General features: G+C 40.6%; 2 long non-coding RNA genes across 2 annotated transcripts; both read left to right on the forward strand.

Moving 5' to 3' along the window:
- The first annotated feature begins 231 nt into the window (after positions 1–231).
- On the forward strand, positions 232–9,457 carry LOC135570199 (uncharacterized). Its single transcript, XR_010463453.1, has 3 exons — positions 232–334; positions 5,142–5,234; positions 8,242–9,457. It is a non-coding gene; the product is annotated as an uncharacterized LOC135570199 (long non-coding RNA).
- A 239-nt stretch (positions 9,458–9,696) lies between these two features.
- Positions 9,697–12,986, forward strand: LOC135570200 (uncharacterized). The gene is made up of 2 exons (XR_010463454.1): positions 9,697–10,509; positions 11,190–12,986. It is a non-coding gene; the product is annotated as an uncharacterized LOC135570200 (long non-coding RNA).
- The last annotated feature ends 3,335 nt before the right edge of the window (positions 12,987–16,321 follow it).

A 16,321-nucleotide genomic window follows, 5' to 3' on the forward strand; every position in this document is an offset into this window, starting at 1 on the left:
AGAAGCCTCCTGTTGTACTATGAATCGCCCCTCATCCCTGTTAGATCTTGATGTGTTGGTTCTCTATGTATGTACATGTTTATAATCCACATAGTGTGAATATTGTTTTCCATAAAGTTAATAACCCCCCTAAACCCCCTCTTCCCCTATCGTTAAAGCTTGAGATACATTTTTAAAACCAGTGATTTAATTCAAAATATTTAGTACCTACATTTTAACACATGTTATAATTCCAAAATGTTTACTATTTCTTACAGATAAAGGGTCCGGTTAGCCCTGACCATTATCCGTTTCCAATTCACCAACTCAAAGACGCCCGCTCCATCATAACTCCGTAAGTTTTCCCTCCCTGTGTAGATCAACCATCCTGCCTGTAAATCCTGGGTACATCATTAATTAATAAGATGTGTAGAAAACTGTTTAGCCATAGTTAAAGGCCTTTCATAAAGAGGCTGTCATGATTGCCTGTGCCACATGTTTAACACGTATTGCTTGTTACAGAATACTACTGTTGTACATTTAATATCCACTAGCAGATTTAGTCGCATTTGCACAAATTCTGTCCTGTTACTGTGGTCTTTTTAAAAGTCAATAAATATGTGTGTAGAGTGTACATGTTTGTTTCACTGTAGATCTGTTTAAGACCTCCTAGAAACACCTAATTTCATCCCACAGCATTAATTAATGAGCTGTGTAGAAGCTGTTTAGCCATAAGTAAAGGCCTTTCATAAAGCGGCTGTCATGATAAACCTGAATCTGAAAGTACCTTTAGGATCTTTTCTTTGGGGTTCTAATCTCCCAGTGTGTACATGCACTGAAAATCCTTAGGCTGGAGCCATCTGGAAGCTCTGTGCCTGTACATATAAAGAGAACTAAATAGGAAACTAGGCTGAGAAACATTATTTAGATGGCTGTTTAATTGTTGTTTAAAGCCTGAAATGGACACAATGCCAAGGGACCTTGTTTCTAACACACACACACACACACACACACACACACACACACACACACACACACACACACACACACACACACACACACACACACACACACACCACACACACACACACATATTCAGGTCTTAAAAATGGCTTGTTCTGGACATTTATAATGCTGAGGCCCCAGCGCTATCTATAGCCCCAGACATTCCTGCTTCATAGATAACAACCATAAGGGAGATAAAACTGGGGGGGTGGAGGGGGGGCATGGGCCCCAAAAGTTCAAACACCCTCTAACACATGACCACACGAACAGGGGGGGCGGGGCGGGGCACATATTCAGTACATGTCATCAGGTCATAAGGTCAGCAATCAATCATTTTTGACACCTGTCAGCATTCAATCAATTTTGACACATGCCGTATCCTATTACTCTCTTCTAGGTATTTGAGGTAATATATACATGTAGGTAAAGTTAGTGATTTGGGTAGTGGGTAGTGATTTGATTAGATGTAGCAGAACAGATGGAAAGAGAGAGAGGGAGGGGAGAGAGTCAGAACAGATGGAAAGAGCGAGAGGGAGGGTAGAGAGTCAGAACAGAGGGAAGAGCGAGAGAGGGAGGGTAGAGAGTCAGAACAGAGGAAAGAGAGAGAGAGGGAGGGTAGAGAGTCAGAACAGAGGGAGGGTAGAGAGTCAGAACAGATGGAAAGAGAGAGAGGGTAGAGAGTCCGAACAGAGGGAAAGAGAGAGAGAGTGAGGGTAGAGAGTCAGAACAGAGGGAAAGAGAGAGAGAGGGAGGGTAGAGAGTCAGAACAGAGGGACAGAGAGAGAGAGGGAAGGTAGAGAGTCAGTACAGAGGGAAGAGCGAGAGAGGGAGGGTAGAGAGTCCGAACAGAGGGAAGAGCGAGAGAGGGAGGGTAGAGAGTCAGAACAGAGGGAAAGAGAGAGAGAGGGAGGGTAGAGAGTCCGTACAGAGGGAAGAGCGAGAGAGGGAGGGTAGAGAGTCAGTACAGAGGGAAGAGCGAGAGAGGGAGGGTAGAGAGTCAGAACAGAGGGAAAGAGAGAGAGAGGGAGGGTAGAGAGTCAGAACAGAGGGAATAGCGAGAGAGGGAGGGTAGAGAGTCAGAACAGAGGGAAAAGAGAGAGAGGGTGTGTGGAAGTTGCTTTATATTTGGTAATTGGGGGCCTTTGAGCCCTGATGGGCTGGGTGACATCAGTGACTCTCTGAGAGATATGAGTTGCTGTGGAGGGAGAGCAAAAGAGAGAGAGGGAGGAAGAGAGAGAGGGAGGGAGAGATTAGTCTGCAGAAATGATTCAGGACGACGTTTGTCTTCAAATGTCATTTCTCTCTTTCCCCACTGAGGAAGATAAAGGACACACACACAGACACACACACACACACACACACACACATAGACAGACAGACAGACAGACAGACACGGGGGCTAGGTAATCAGGAATTCCTCCCATGGTGTGTATATTGATTTTAGTCCCCTTCTCATTAACTAGCTACTGACAGTGACCAGAGATGGCTAGATTGAGCTCGAGGTGTGTGTGTGTGTGTGTGTGTGTGTGTGTGTGTGTGTGTGTGTGTGTGTGTGTTTTTGTGAGAGAGAATGAGAATGACACACACAGCTCTGATTCCATTTTCTGCTTTGTGTTTCAATTAGGTCTTATTGGAATAGTGACTCTGAGAGATACGAGTTGCTGTGTAAACTTTTGTTATTGACCAAATACTTATTTTCCACCATAATTTGCAAATAAATTGATTAAAATGTGATTTTCTGGATTTTTTCCCCTCAATTTGTCTGTCATAGTTGAAGTGTACCTATGATGAAAATTACAGGCCTCTCTCATCTTTTTAAGTGGGAGAACTTGCACAATTGGTGGCTGACTAAATACTTTTTTGCCCCACTGTAGTTGGTCACACCTGTGTTAACACAATGTGTTGTGACGATAGTTGGCCAAGCCTGTTGTGATGATAGTTGGCCCAGCCTGTGTTAACACAATGTGTTGTGATGATAGTTTGCCCAGCCTGTGTTAACACAATGTGTTGTGATGATAGTTGGCCCAGCTTGTGTTCACACAATGTGTTGTGATGATAGTTGGCCAAGCCTGTGTTAACACAATGTGTTGTGATGATAGTTGGCCCAGCTTGTGTTCACACAATGTGTTGTGATGATAGTTGGCCAAGCCTGTGTTAACACAATGTGTTGTGATGATAGTTGGCCCAGCTTGTGTTCACACAATGTGTTGTGATGATAGTTGGCCAAGCCTATGTTAACACAATGTGTTGTGATGATAGTTGGCCCAGCCTGTGTTAACACAATCTGTTGTGATGATAGTTGGCCAAGCTTGTGTTAACACAATGTGTTGTGATGATAGTTGGCCCAGCTTGTGTTAACACAATGTGTTGTGATGATAGTTGGCCCAGCCTGTGTTAAACAATGTGTTGTGATGATAATTGGCCAAGCCTGTTTGATGATAGTTGGCCCAGCCTGTTTTGATGATAGTTGGCCCAGCCTGTTTTGATGATAGTTGTCAACACAATGTGTTGTGATGATGTTGTGATGATAGTTGGCCCAGCCTGTGTTAACACAATGTGTTGTGATGATAGTTGGCCCAGCCTGTGTTAACGCAATGTGTTGTGATGATAGTTGGCCCAGCCTGTTGTGATGATAGTTGGCCCAGCCTGTGTTAACACAATGTGTTGTGATGATAGTTGGCCAAGCCTGTTTTGATGATAGTTGGCCCAGCCTGTGTCAACACAATGTGTTGTGATGATAGTTGGCCCAGCCTGTGTTAACGCAATGTGTTGTGATGATAGTTGGCCCAGCCTGTGTTAACACAATGTGTTGTGATGATAGTTGGCCAAGCCTGTGTTAACACAATGTGTTGGGCCTCATTATGAATGGTTAAGGTTTGGGATAGAGTTTAAACATTAAGATTAGGGCCTCATTATGAATGGTTAAGGTTTGGGATAGAGTTTAAACATTAAGATTAGGGCCTCATTATGAATGGTTCAGGTTTGGGATAGAGTTTAAACATTAAGATTAGGGCCTCATTATGAATGGTTAAGGTTTGGGATAGAGTTTAAACATTAAGTTTAGGGCCTCATTATGAATGGTTAAGGTTTGGGTGTAATGGCTTTCTTCCAAAACACAGCATGGTTGAAGTTCATGGTTCTTTAATAAGAGACACTTAACATGAACAAACTACAAAACAATAAACATGGCAAAACCGAAACAGCCCCATCTGGTGCAGCAAACACAAAGACAGGAAACAACCACCCACAAAACCCAACACAAAACAGGCTACCTAAATATGGTTCCCAATCAGAGACAATGACTAACACCTGCCTCTGATTGAGAACCATAACATAGAATGCCCACCCAGCTCACGTCCTGACCAATACTAAAACAAGGAAAGCACAAAATAACTATGGTCAGAACGTGACAGCCCCCCCCCCCCCCCAAGGTGCGGACTCCGCACAAGCTAAACCTATAGGGGAGGGTCTGAGTGGGCATTGTGGGAGAAAGATGTACATATAGGGAGAAACATAATACTGTAACACAAGAGAAAGATACACTTAGAGTGCATTTGCCATTCTGGTAAAATGCATTGTCTATTGTATAGGACAGGAGGCCAGAGTAAGGCCATGAGAGCATAGGACAGCTGGACAAACCAAATTCAGAGGGACATACAAAAGAGGGGGTCAGCCAAATGACCAATGGATGGACTATAGACATAGGGCATATATTTTTAGGACATGAAGAGAAGAGACACATAGTCTATGAGTCCTAATAATGACAGACATACCAAACAACACACCAGGCTGAACGTAAGGGGGCCCATAGGATAAGATGGGCATGTATTATTTTTGGGACATGAAGAGGTCCTGTCACCATTATAACTTGACTGAAAGCAGATATGGGCGTTATCGAGCTGAACAAGCAGGAAGCACATATTGAAAGATAATGGTGGCAGATGGACTGAGGGAAGTAACTTCATTTGCATGTGGGATGGACTCATATATTGTATGTGTATAAATCAGAGCCAGTGCTCTAGAAAAGTGTGTGTTCCGCGGACCATCTAGGCTTCTGATATGTTTGTATTAAAAGCCTATATTGAATTCACAAGTTCTTGTAAGTGTTATATTTTGAAATGATTCTCCACAACATAATTTGGCGAGCTTTTTGCCAGGAGACCAAGGGATCGCAAAGAGTGACGTTCCGGGCTGGTGATAGTTCCTTTGGACAATCTTGCAAACAAATGTGGCCACACAACTATTAAAAGGTAAGCTTGTTCTTACGTAGTTGAAATGTATAGATTGCTTCAGAGATCCTGTCTCAGCGAGAAGGGCGTCACGTAGGTCTCTCTTTAAAATTTCCTAAAAACCCAGTAAATGTTGAAGAACTTTTGAATTCAATGAATTGCATGCATGTGTGATTTTGGGGGTTGTTAAAAATAGATAAATAAACAGATGTGCAGGTGTAAGGACTAAGTGACTAGGGGCTGTGAAACTTGCGGGTGTCGGGCGTTTAGCGGAGGGGGCATGCACTCGTTCTGATCGGTCGGTTCGAACGGACCCACGTGTTTGGGTTGGTTGAGGGGAGTTGTTCCGTCTGATTCTGCTCGACTGTCTCGGGATTTGTTTTGGGATGTGTGTACAACGCAGCCCAATCAACCTGAGCGGGCGACCTGTGTTGGGGGTGTGTGATTCAGACTGCCCCTCTCACCGAGCCATTCATTTGGGGACCTTGTGTGGTTTGACTAGGTGCGGTTGTTTGCGCTCTCTGGCTGAGCTGCCTGGCCTGGTGTGGGGCAGCTGCTGCCTGCTCATAGGGTCATAAACGTATCAAAAAATAAGTAGAAAAGTCCACGAATACCGCCCTTTAAGAAAAAGATTAGAAAGGGGTCTGCTTGGGTGGTGTATTCACGGCTACCGCTCCTGTTGAAAAGAGGGGGACTGAACGGGTGAATAAATAGGAAGTGGAAGAACTCTGACCCGATTTGGCTGGGTTCAACTGCAAAATAAATCCTGCGGATAAAAACGCTCCATCTAGCTAAACGGGGGTCTGTAAATCGGTAGGTCACGCCACGATATTGCTCTAATACGAAATAGAGGCCAGTATTGGGTAGGTGAAGTATGGGTATGAAGACAGACTGACCCGGTTAGGCAGTAGTCTCGTCATATCGTGGAAAATCCTGTAGGATAATACCGGCTTATGTAGAGGAAGTGAATTAAGTCAGTAGGTAAGAAACTATAGGTCGTTCTAGGTAAAACGAAAGGTGTGTATGAATGAATGAAAAATAAACTAATGAATGACAATTCTTTGTGAAGAATGAGCAGATTAGAAAAAAGAGGAAGAACAGGCTGTGTGTCTGTGACCAACTGGTAGGAAGAGGAATGCGCAGGCCTCTCTGACAGTTAACTGAGTGTAATTTGAGAAAGAGAGTGCATTTAACTCTCACTGGGAAGAGGAACGAAATCGGAATCGATAAATATTGGGCAAAATAAGTTTATAAATAAGGATAAAACATTGACGTGATAACGTGTTAAACAACCATTGTACCTGTACCTGTAGTTAGTACTACATCCACCCGGGTCATTGTCACCAACACTACAGCTGTACCTGTAGTTAGTACTACATCCGGGTCTCTGTCGGTACAGCTCTGTCACCAACACTACAGCTGTACCTGTAGTTAGTACTACATCCACCCGGGTCTCTGTCACCAACACTACAGCTGTACCTGTAGTTACATCCAGTACTACATCCACCGGGTCTCTGTCACCAACACTACAGCTGTACCTGTAGTTAGTACTAGTACTATTGTATTAAACAAGGCATGGATAGTATATAACGGATGCAAAGTAGGGAGAAAGCATTTAAAAATATCACGAGCCCTGTAACAAAATAGGAGGAAAACAGCAGGCGACTCTGGCACTCTGTAGCAACAGCGGCTGCAAGTTTAAAAAATAGCCTGAAGGACAGGAGAGACTTTGTTTCACTAAAACTATGAATCAGGAATTAAACAGTAAAATAGGCTAAGAGAGAATATAGCAGGCGGATAAATAAAGTGATAAGAAAGTGTAGACATTATAAAGTAGGCTTTGATTGGAGAAATTAAGTGATGTGACTAATAAATTATTATTTGGGAAAGTGGGTAGCTCTACCTTGGGAAAATAGTAAATAAAAGGTGTATAATGGATGGGAAGGAAAAATAAATAGTGGCATGGCAACAAACGGACTGTTTCTCCCCAGCATATAGAGATAGCGGAATTTAATAAAGCCATGGAGTCACTGAAAGAAGAGCGCGTGAATTCTACCAAATTCAGCTTGAATATGAAAGAGCAAACTGGATAATGGAGGACAACATTACCCGGTAATCAGGATAAATAAAATAAACGATTCAGGGAGGCAATTAGGGAATTGGAACAATCACATAAAACCATAATAAGAAGCTCAATTTACCAGCGTTCTGATGTCAACATTCTATCATCAGAAAATACATTACGATGGGGGACAGATATGATTCTGCTTGCCCTCGCAGACGTGCGAGTGGTTAGCAGAGCTATAGAAAATATCTAAGCGTAAGAAGTGGTAGATGAGGAGCTAACAAGTATGGGGGAAAATGAGTGTAAGGTGACACTGGAACTTAGTGCGGTAGCAGAGAATGCCGCTATACAGGAGTTTGCACCCTTTTCAAAAGAGCAACAACTAATCGTTTTGAGGTTAGTAAGAATGGAATTTTCACCAAGCGGTGTATAGTCTCTGATCGATCAATAAGTGGTTCAAAGAGATTACAGTTTATATATGTGATGAAATAGGTACTAGATCACGTTTTACCTAACTTCTAGTAAGGTACCGATGGGATTTACAAATAGCCCCACTTGGAATCATTTTGCATTGAAACAACAGTTTCAGTGGTAATAAAATACGTGGAGAAGTTGTTATTAGCGTCAAAATACGGAAAATAAACGTATATGAGAAATCACCAACTTGGTAAAATTAGTTAGAAGAAAAGCAAAATGTAACATATTGGTGTTATCAATATCTGAGGGCAAGATACAGATAACCTGGGATCAGGAAGAAACTATGCGTTCTGTGCATGGCTAAAAATTTTTATCGCATTCTCAGGAAAAGTAAGGGGATTTTAGTTTTGTTAGACATTCTCTACCGTCATTCTCTGAAACTGCTAAGATGCTTATAGAATAAAATCAATATATATGTAATACTATTGGCTTGCTGATTAAAAGGTAACATTGTGAATGTTAACGAAATGTACATTTCTTTTCCAGAAAAAAAAGGGTTACATTTTCTCTGGTCAAAATGTAATTGGAGACTGCGGTACTGAGGAAAGCAGTTAGAGATATTCGGCCACTTTAAAAGTCTTAGTATCTGGATAAGGCTATAACTGGAGTTCCGGATAAGTGAGGCCAGCTCCTGTGTGTTCTTGGCCTATGGTTCACTAGTAACCAATACACCTTATACCGTGAATGAATATGCGATAGTGGATTTCCTTTGGAAGGGTTTTTTCAATTCAGTTTCAAATTGGGTATGCAGAAGGATGGAAATGTTTTTGAAAATGTATTTAAGTTGTTTCTAAAGAAAAGGGAGTGGAAACATTATAATGGTGTCAAATGCCCTGAACCCTAAGAATTTCCCGTGAAGACTGATCAACTTCACTAGAAATTGTTGGAACAGGTGGGATTTAATTATAAAATGATTGAGAAACACCAGTCTCTATTCAAAGTGTACAATCACTTTGAAATTCTATTATTTCCTTGGGAAAATGATGAAGAGTTGTAGTCTTAAATAGTCTAGTTATTCAAATAGGTTTATTTTTTATTTAACATGGGTTCATAGGAGAAATTATCAGTTCCCTGGGGTTATGGTCTTTGGGTAAATACACAAATGTGCTTTGTTCATTCTGCATATGAAAGGGAAATATATGTTAACAAGGGATGAGTTACTCCAAATGGTTTATTGGAGTGGGGGTCTCTGCGAGGGTTATTTTGATAACTACATAATCTGTAACTCGTCTGAGAGACCGCTAGTAGATTAAGGGAGTTATCATGGAAGGTGACGTCAGAATGCTTTAATGCTTGGGAGAGATTATCACCACAACAAGTGTGTGTGAAACTCAAACCCACCCTACTGGCTGAATAGTGAGGGACAACTGTGTCTGATGACCTGTGAACTGTATCTAAAATAGACATGCGGGAATGATATGTGCTGGGAGAAGAAAGCCTAAAGGGGATTGGGGTAATGACCTTTTATTACCAGGCCACTCATGACAGAAAAACAGAGACAAAAGGGCGTATTGGAAAATAGATATTACTGGTACTAAAAGTTTTTAGTATAATGTTAATTATTAAAGGGATGATGCATTGAATTGAGAAGGTCAAATTTGAGTTAAAGTAAGCACTAAGGACTGTTATCCTGAATATTGGGTTGGACAATTTATAAACATTTAGTTATGATTTAGATATAGGACTGTTTAAATCTACTAGGCCTAGGAAGCTCTGGAAACTAATCCTGAGACAGGTTGATTGACAGAACTTGCAGAATATTAGATTAAAGGTTTTTGTTTCTTTTGTTTTACAATGTCATTGTAATTGGAGTGATAAATTGTAATGATATTATAAGTAATTGAATAAAAGGTATAGTCTGTTGTGCGATAACACCCAAGGATGAAGAAGAAAGAGACCAACATAACATGTGCATAGAACTAAACACCAAACGATGGACGTTTTCCCCAGGTTTAATTACATTACAAATAGTGGTAATTTATTGCAAATATGCAGTTATTATAATTTACTTGGTCAATTTATTTTTGTTTTGAGGAAAATAAGTGTGTATATTGTTCCTGAGGAGGGACTGATATAAATTGACTAAAAATGATTTGAGAATGTTTAAGTATGTATCAAACTATGGAAGGAAATTAGGAGTAGTGACTTATGTGTTATGGGTTAGGAAAAACTGCAACTACATTAGGGGCTCATACATGAAGGTTATGGTAGCGGAGGGGTGTTATTCTAAAGTAAATAGAACAATACACATACCTAGATTATGGTAAAAGTAACAAGTAGGGGCATTTTGAACACTAGAGCAAAAGTTTAAGAAACGTATGACTTAGTTTTGTTAGGATTGGCTATTCTTTCAACTGAAAGACACTTGACTGATTACATGTTATTCTTACAGCAGTTGCTGTAGGGACCATAATGTGGCTATCATTATGAATATTTTTGTGGCAGGAGTCCAGGTATTTGAGACAGAATGTTTACATAGGGCTGTTATTTAAAAATTAAGATTTCGTGATCTTGCTATAAGAAGAAAGTTTGTTGTCAGGAAATAACCCATGTGTTAGTGTATGTCCCCAGGAAAAGACAGCACATAAGAGGCCAGATGGAAAGGCATGGGCTGAATTCTGGAGACTGAGTGTACATCAAGATACATCAGGCTGGGGGTATACTTCTTACAGCACCTGCAGTGTTAAAGATCGTCATGTCTCTCTTTGATGGGTGCATAAGTTTCACAAGAAGTAAGGTCCAGCTGAATAATGGGTGAGCTTGAAAACACCATGACAGAGGACGTGAAACCAGAGAGAGAGAGAGAGAGAGAGAGAGAGAGAGCTTCCACTGTAGACATACTGGGTTGAGTTTGGGGGTTAATTGTTTTATTTGTTAATGCATCATGTGAAAAAGGATAGATGTTAGGGTAGTTGTACTCTAAACAACATGTTGAAGGCTTGATGTGAAAGCCCATTCAGTGTTGAATTACTTCAAGAAGAAATCATGTTGATTAAGGTTATGCACATGCTTATCAGTTGAAATAGAGCAGATGGGGAACTAAGTAAAAAATGACATGATTTGGGAACACCTCTCAGAACCTGGGGCCGAAAGGGGAAGACTGGGTGGAAGCACGAGGAAGCTTTTCAGGGCTTTCATTTTTGTGGAGTCCAGCAGAAAAGTATCCTGGAGGCATAGAGTCAGGTGAAGAGAGAGTGGGAATTGTCATGGTCTCAGATTTAAGTATTAATGAATATATTCATGCATAACACATAACATTGTCAATACTGTTATGTTTTGTCCTTTGCTTTCCAAGTCTTATGTTTAGGAAACCAGATGGAGAAGGGTTCGCCAGCTTCAGCTGGCATGTCAGTTTGTTGTGTGATGAGTGATGGAAGTAAGAGAATGTATGGTGTAATCATAGAACAGAGGCCATAAGTCTGAATGCCTCACAGAAAGAAGGCAGAAACCTGAACCAGGACGAGAGGTTCCATGTCTGATGATCCAAGGGGACCAGAAGGACCTCTCCCAGTGATACCAGGAGATCTAGTCTATGTTCGAGTGTTCCGGAGGAAGTGGGATCAACCGAGAAGAGAAGGATTCTACGAGAAGGCCGCAGCAACAAACACGGCTGTCCAAGTGAAAGGAAGCAAGATGTGGTACCATGGTACCACCTGAAGCACTGCACTTGAGTCCCAACAGAAAGAAGGACACAACCATATAGAGATGAGGACACGGAGGATGCTGATCCACCAGGAAGGAGCCCGGAAGGAGCAGGAACAGCGAAAGCAATCGAGATGCCAGGGAGGAGCCAAGAGAACAGCAGACCAAGTGAAAGCCAAAATACGACAGGTGCATTGCCTAATGCACCCAGAAGAAGACGAAGGAGAGACAACACTGAAGAGAGAACCTGCGAATAACCAGAATTCACTCCTGTGGGGCCAGAGAGTCCAGGGATGGGAGGGAGTAACATGCCTGATACTCCTAATGACATACCTGTTGTGGCAGACCTCTTTGACAGAAGCCTTCCACAGTGGGACCCCGAAGTATCACCTACAGAATGGGAACATCTCTTCCCTAAAATTGACACCCTTCCAGATGGAAGCCCAGTCCGGCCTGAGGAGGGAGCCTCATGGGAAGAAAGAGGAGGAGAGGCCTCACAAGGAACAGAAGGAGAGACTCCACAAAGAGGAGGAAAAGTCCAGCAAGCTGAAGAAAATGGGGATTTCCCCACAATTGACTTTTCAGCTCTTGAATGGTCTTAACATTTACTTGAAGTTAGAACCACAGAAGAACAATGACATTGACATAACAGAAGTAACAGTGAACGCTAGTATAGAAACAACAGACTCACGCACAATCAAGATGTAGGGTGGAAACAGGAAGAGAAGAGAGGAACCAGCCAAACAATCTAGAAAGACTGACAAGGTTAGAATCTCTGTTCCACCTCAACACATAACTGAAACAGGAGAACAGAAGACAAAAGGATCAAGCCTCTACCTGAGATTGCATTCTGTGGATGGACACATCATCAAACGAAGGGCATTTGGGACTCAAAAGGATGTGACCTGACGTTAACCAAAGACGTGGACGAGTGGGTGCTCACCTTGAATCAGATTGAACCAGTTGAAGGTGAAGAATTAATAGTTGAAATAACGAGAAGATTGACCGAAGGGAGTAGCACCTCAGTCATTAGAATTGGTCCTACGCCAATACCCAAACAGGAAGAGCCTGTGGTAGCTAGAACGACAACAACAGTGGAAGATGCTGTGAAGACCACAGTAGCTACCACTAAGATAACATCAACTGCCCTTACCAAGCAGTCCACTGTACCCACAAAGAAACCTGAAGCATCAGAACCAGGAGGGTTCTTTACTGACATTTGGAACTTTTTGACAAACTCTAATGATATACCTCAAGACAAAAACATTGTAAAAGTGACATATATCTCAGAATCAGAACAACTCAAGGACACCACACAAGAAGAAGTAGTGAAGAATGAGTAGTATGAATTGGTTAAGTATACAGCAAACAAACAGGATGGACAATTGTATTTTGTGTAGCAGATCACCTTTGTCTGATCTTTTGATAGTGGCTGAACCTGCATCATTTGAAGAATGTGTTAAATGTAAAATGTTCAATGTATTCAGAGAAAATACTACATTCCTTTGTGTAACATAGAATGCAGTTTGGCACTAGGTAACACTAAAGGCAGAAGTGAATTAAATAAAGATATGCTGGGAGAACATGAATGTGCAACATAAGAACTGAATTGAATGATCCTCATAATGATGGGTTTACTATTGAAAAAAGAAAAGAAGGGGGAAATAATGAATGTTTCTACAGCTATGGAGATAATGGGATGTGGGAAATACTATAGTTAATTGGAGATAATGGGATGTGGGAAATACTATAGTTAATTGGAGATAATGGGATGTGGGAAACACTATAGTTAATTGGAGATAATGGGATGGATGTGGGAAATACTATAGTTAATTGGAGATAATGGGATGTGGGAAACACTATAGTTAATTGGAGATAATGGGATGGATGTGGGAAACACTATAGTTAATTGGAGGTAATGGGATGGATATGGGAAATACTATAGTTAATTGGAGATAATGGGATGGATGTGGGAAACACTATAGTTAATTGGAGATAATGGGATGTGGGAAACGCTATAGTTAATTGGAGATAATGGGATGGATGTGGGAAACTATAGTTAATTGGAGGTAATGGGATGGATGTGGGAAAATAGTTAATTGGAGGTAATGGGATGGATATGGGAAATACTATAGTTAATTGGAGATAATGGGATGGATGTGGGAAACACTATAGTTAATTGGAGATAATGGGATGTGGGAATACTATAGTTAATTGGAGATAATGGGATGGATGTGGGAAACACTATAGTTAATTGGAGTAATGGGATGGATATGGGAAATACTATAGTTAATTGGAGATAATGGGATGGATGTGGGAAACACTATAGTTAATTGGAGATAATGGGATGTGGGAAAGCTATAGTTAATTGGAGATAATGGGATGGATGTGGGAAATACTATAGTTAATTGGAGATAATGGGATAGATGTGGGAAACGCTATAGTTAATTGGAGATAATGGGATGTGGGAAACACTATAGTTAATTGGAGATAATGGGATGGATGTGGGAAATACTATAGTTAATGGGAGATAATGGGATGGATGTGGGAAACACTATAGTTAATTGGAGATAATGGGATGTGGGAAACACTATAGTTAATTGGAGATAATGGGATGGATGTGGGAAACACTATAGTTAATGGGAGATAATGGGATGGATGTGGGAAACACTATAGTTAATGGGAGATAATGGGATGGATGTGGGAAATACTATAGTTAATTGGAGATAATGGGATGGATGTGGGAAATACTATAGTTAATTGGAGATAATGGGATGGATGTGGGAAACACTATAGTTAATTGGAGATAATGGGATGTGGGAAACACTATAGTTAATTGGAGATAATGGGATGGATGTGGGAAATACTATAGTTAATTGGAGATAATGGGATGTGGGAAATACTATAGTTAATTGGAGATAATGGGATGTGGGAAATACTATAGTTAATTGGAGATAATGGGATGGATGTGGGAAATACTATAGTTAATTGGAGATAATGGGATGGATGTGGGAAACACTATAGTTAATTGGAGATAATGGGATGGATGTGGGAAACACTATAGTTAATTGGAGATAATGGGATGTGGGAAACACTATAGTTAATGGGAGATAATGGGATGGATGTGGGAAACACTATAGTTAATTGGAGATAATGGGATGGATGTGGGAAATACTATAGTTAATGGGAGATAATGGGATGTGGGAAACACTATAGTTAATTGGAGATAATGGGATGGATGTGGGAAACGCTATAGTTAATTGGAGATAATGGGAAACACTATAGTTAATTGGAGATAATGGGATGGATGTGGGAAACACTATAGTTAATTGGAGATAATGGGATGGATGTGGGAAATACTATAGTTAATTGGAGATAATGGGATGGATGTGGGAAACACTATAGTTAATTGGAGATAATGGGATGGATGTGGGAAACACTATAGTTAATTGGAGATAATGGGATGGATGGGAGTGGGATGGAAACACTATAGTTAATTGGAGATAATGGGGTTAATTGGAGATAATGGGATGGATGTGGGAAACACTATAGTTAATTGGAGATAATGGGATGGATGTGGGAAACACTATAGTTAATTGGAGATAATGGGATGGATGTGGGAAACACTATAGTTAATTGGAGATAATGGGATGGATGTGGGAAATACTATAGTTAATTGGAGATAATGGGATGGATGTGGGAAACACTATAGTTAATTGGAGATAATGGGATGGATGTGGGAAACACTATAGTTAATTGGAGATAATGGGATGTGGGAAACACTATAGTTAATGGGAGATAATGGGATGGATGTGGGAAACGCTATAGTTAATTGGAGATAATGGGAAACACTATAGTTAATTGGAGATAATGGGATGGATGTGGGAAACACTATAGTTAATTGGAGATAATGGGATGGATGTGGGAAACACTATAGTTAATTGGAGATAATGGGATGGATGTGGGAAACACTATAGTTAATTGGAGATAATGGGATGGATGTGGGAAACACTATAGTTAATTGGAGATAATGGGATGGATGTGGGAAATATTATAGTTAATTGTATAAACTATTTGGGTGATAGAAACTGCAGGAGTTTGTAAATTTGATAAAGTAATGATTGTAAAACACAACGGTAAAATGTGGTAATATAACTCAAGTAACATTATATCTTGAAATGTTAAAGAATCAGGATTAAGGAATAGCTGATAGTTTCTGGATGTGTGGGCAAACTACATGCTCATTGCTTCTTCACAATATAATGATTGATTATAAGTGTTTTATTCTTTACAGACCAGATCTTTTACTCCTATCTATGTTATTGTTTTTGAGATGTTTGGTCTGATTGGGTTTTGTAAGTGTTTTATGTTTCAAATAGGATCTGGAGATGTTTGGTCTGATTGGGTTTTGTAAGTGTTTTATGTTTCAAATAGGATCTGGAGATGTTTGGCCCAGGTGATTTGTAAGCTTTATTTTTGATAATGTTTTTGTCAGCTGTTGGTATTGGCCTCCACCCTATATGTCCTTTTAGTGTAGTTTTTGGTGCTAAATTAGCACCAGAGGAGGGATTTGTGGGAGCAAGATGTACATATAGGGAGAAACGTAATACTGTACCACACGAGAAAGATACACTTAGAGTGCATTTGCCATTCTGGTAAAATGCATTGTCTATTGTATAGGACAGGAAACCAAAGTAAGGCCATGAGAGCATAGGACAGCTGGACAAACCAAAGTCAGAGGGACATACAAAGGAGGGGGTCAGCCAAATGACCAACGGATGGACTATAGACATAGGGCATATATTTTTAGGACATGAAGAGAAGAGACACATAGTCTATGAGTCCTAATAAGGACAGACATACCAAAGACCACACCAAGCTGAACATAAGGGGCCCATAGGATAAGATGGGCATGTATTATTTT

Source organism: Oncorhynchus nerka, unplaced genomic scaffold (assembly GCF_034236695.1).
Source record: "Oncorhynchus nerka isolate Pitt River unplaced genomic scaffold, Oner_Uvic_2.0 unplaced_scaffold_1043, whole genome shotgun sequence".
Taxonomy (NCBI): Eukaryota; Metazoa; Chordata; class Actinopteri; order Salmoniformes; family Salmonidae; genus Oncorhynchus; species Oncorhynchus nerka.